Here is a 4,125-nt window from a genome sequence, read left to right as displayed (position 1 = left end):
TTTTTGTTATCTTCCCCCCACGTGTAGAGTAGCAAACTGGACATAGTAGTTAACCTCTGTGCATTTCTTTTGTTCCTTCTCTCTCTCTTCGCACAGAGTAGGGTAGTAAACATAGCGTGCGTGGTTGTTAGCCGTATTGCTTCGTTTTTCTTCCTTTCCTCCTCCTCCCCTTGTTAAGAGCCTTCAGTGTATTATCCACACGAGCATCTTTCCATTCTGGCTGGGATAAAACACAGCCATTGCTCAGCAAAGCAAGGTCAAAGCAACTGCACTTACTATGTAATGTGACCTGCAGCAGCGAGCGGATCCTAACATTACTAAAGACGACGCACGTTGACACGTTAAGTTGTTCCTCGGGTACTTATAACAGAACATGAAACACACCCACTCCACCCACCATGTCTACAAACTGTACTTCCTTCGCGAACGCGAAACTGTGGTGAGTACGAAAGAAAAATGTTTTCGAAAAAGTTATCTTTTCGTACACTTTTCTTTCTTCACGTTTACATTGCAACTACTTCTACTACCATCACCTATACTTTCTTTGGAATGATTTTCTGTTAGATCTCAAAAATATTTTGTCCAACAAAGAAAACAAACTCTTATATTTACGTTTCCTCCCTTCATTCATTCCATGATGTTATATATTATATGCGTATAAAATTATATCAGCATATACATTAGTAAGCGATAACTTTTGTAGTTATGAAGACTGGCCCAGAGTGAAGCGTCTTAAGTTCTCTTCTTTGTTGTGCGGAGTTTTAAATGCCATTTTTAGTAAAAAAAGCTAATGTTGAAATCGTGAGAATCCTTAACCAAATTCCTGACGGAAAGGTAAGGGGTACGTGCGCTGACGACTAAAAAGCTGTCATTTCGTTAAACAGCCAGCGCAGTCGAATCATGCACGTTATTTCGACCTCCTATTTCCAGGAGCACAATGAAGGCTTCAACAAAATGGCGCCCGTTGACGTCGCATGAATATCTCATATATGTCGCCGAAGATATTCAAGATATTCGCAGCCTATATCCTCTAGGCACGCGCACTGGGAAGGGTGGGGGCAAGCGCGAAGAAAGCTGTACCTTCTAATAGTATAAATGGAAGCTCCAATTCGTACCTTTAATCAGTATGATCTTTCACGCTATCTTTTTAATGTGCAGGATTATAGCCACAAATGTTCTTGTTTTTTACAGTAAAGGTAACAGAGGACTCCTGATGTGGCCTTCACAGTACTATTTACTTCCCACGTTTAGGTCCGTGGCCAGGGGAGAGGAGGGGAGTGTTTATTCCTCCTAAAGTTATGACGGAGGGTGTTTACCCCCCCCCCCCTCCCCCAATTCATACGTTCATGTGGAGGTACATGTTTTACCAAGAATATTTAAAACAGGTGATTTTGTCGTATAGTCATGACTTCCGTGAACGCCATTTCCTCCTGCCCCCCCCCCCCCCCCCCGCAAAAAAAATCGCAGCATATCCACGGAATTAATGATGATGAGTGGGGCGAAGCATCCGTCAATTTGTTCGTGCTTCCGCCCGTCCGTCCGTCCATCCGTCCATATGTACGTCCATGCGTCCTTGCGTCAATCCATCCGTACATGCACCTGTTCGCGCATCCGTTCGTGCGTCCATTCGTGCGTGCGTTCGTGCGTCCGTCTGTGCGTGCGTCCATGCATCCGTTCGTCCATTTGCCTGTCTGTCTGTCCATCTGTCTGCTTGTCTGTGCGTCGGTCCATGCGTCCGTCCGTGCGTCTAGTGAACACTTCAAATACAGCCATCTCGCATCGTATATTCATCATACACAAGTATCGCCATGCAGAGGCCTATCCATTTAAGAACTAAACAAAAGTACGTACCACATTTCTGCTGTCAGCGCTTTGTTAACACCAAGAGCGTGATAACGACTCCGTGCTACGTTTTTCGTAACATGTGGAAATGCGGATATGTGCCCGAGGGTGGGTATGTGCCACTGGTATGCGGGTGTGTGCCACAGTTTTCGCACTACGACAACGGGGGGCGCACAAGCCACGCCAAAAGGAGCTTCGCCCCTAAAAAAAAAAAAAAAAGAAATTACTGGTTGGCAGGTCTGCTCCCCTTTACCCACTAAATTCCGGAAACAAACGGAAGGCTTTCGGACTCGATAAAAGGGGAGGGGGTGTTGCTGAGGTGTTACTCTTCCTACGCACGCCAATGTTCCCAACTGGTAGAAAAAAACAACACCAAGCAATTACATTTTGAGTGCACTTTCGGAGAGAACGAGTGGACCCATAGAAACGAGCTCCGGTAAGAGAAAACAAAGCTCTCCAACTGACGCCGTTCTTTGTTTTACCTCAGGTTATATAAGTGAACCGAAAAGAAAAAAAAAAGATCAATCTTGAAGGATATCTGGCGCTGGCTGATCGTAGCTCGGTATATAACGCGGAGATTCGATTGTTTGTTCTCAAACACGGCAAACTCACACAGCCTGGAGGTGATGCACTTTCCCGTGTTGACTCTGCCTACACCTGCGTCTTTGGCACGTGTGCGTGGATTTATCGAGTGGTCAACAGGAAGCGCAGGGTAACATGAAGAACACTCAGGTCGTGAAACCGCCCATGGAGACAGTCACGTTTGAAGGCGTACAACCCTCTCTACATGGTGTCGGGTGCAGTTTGCTTACACAGCTACCAGTTTGTAGAAGGCGCCACGTTTACCGTTTTTTTCTTTACATTGTTTGTTTGTACATTCTGCAGCTTTTTTTCGGGACGAAGACTCTTAGGGTAAAGCCATGTCCGCCGTCCATCGTGGCACGCCATGAGGATGACGATGGCGCTGATGGCGATGAAGAACAAGCGCGCGTTCCAGACAACACGCTCTCTTTCTGCCATCATGGCACATCACATGCAAGGTACCATCTATACGTCATGGCGACAACGATGACGTTGATGATGATGATGATGATGATGATGATGATGATGATGGTGGTGGTGGTGGTGGTGGTGGTGATAACGGACAACGACTGGCTTGTGCAGTATATGACGTCTCGATATTCTCTATGATGATGATGATGATGATGATGATGATGATGATGATGATGGTGGTGGTGGTGGTGGTGGTGGTGGTGGTGGTGGTGGTGTGGTGGTGGTGGTGGTGATAACGGAAAACGACTCACTTGTGCCCTATATGACGTCTCGATATGCTCTACGATGCGTTTTGTAAGACTGGAATCAACAAACAACCACATACCTCGTCTTTGCCAACATTCATGCCAGATCCGATGCCACAAAGCAGTAACAATGAAGGCAAAACGAAATTTACAATTCAACATAACGTACATTTTAGGATATAAACATTGTATATGACTGTACAGCGTTGTGTCACTGATTCGCATGCGTGAGTGGTTAATGTCACGGGGGATTTACGGTTACACCGAGCGATCCCACTTCTTCGTTCACTCATCTTCATTAACTTCGTGAACATGCCGTGATTTCTTTTTTGTGAGATATGACAAGAGTGGTGACAACATCACATGGCTCTTGCAGAGAAAAAGTTGGTCATTGGTAAAGCGCGATCGATTCCGGGTAATGTGTTTTAAGCTTCAATCGATGAAGAAAAGTATACTATATTTGTACAAATCAGTTTTAGTTCTAAGTGATAAAAGGATAAATTTGAGCGAGCGGCGAGTACCGGATTGTTCAGCGATCGTAAAGTATGTATTTAAGCGTATACAGCGTGGATGAGTTAAATAAATTAATTTTTATCAAGTGTACAGATTTCAACTGGGCCGATGAAATGGTGCGTGAGCAACTACGGAATTTCTTTGCGCGTGCAGGCTGAAATTCGAATTCATTTCTTTAGGAAACAAAAAAAAAGTCACCCTGCCCTCTCCCTTTCCCCGACCGTATTTGCTTACGTCTCATTAAACTTCACAAACGAATTCGTCCGCATTGACGACGACACTTCCACAGTCGCCAATCCTCTTACGAATCCCATGCGCCGTTCTTTTAGGAAAATCGAGAACGCTTTCATCCACATTGTGTTTTCCTTTAAGCATGTCTCTCAACTCTCCATATTTCCGAGTTCTTGTTCCACCTCGTTTCGTTTTCTACACGAGTCACCTGACGCGCCATTGTTTCGCCCCTGCTTGTTTT

This window comes from Rhipicephalus microplus, chromosome 5, assembly GCF_043290135.1.
Source record: "Rhipicephalus microplus isolate Deutch F79 chromosome 5, USDA_Rmic, whole genome shotgun sequence".
Classification (NCBI taxonomy): Eukaryota; Metazoa; Arthropoda; class Arachnida; order Ixodida; family Ixodidae; genus Rhipicephalus; species Rhipicephalus microplus.
The sequence above is the reverse complement of the archived record's forward strand: the minus strand, read 5'-3'. Positions refer to the sequence as shown.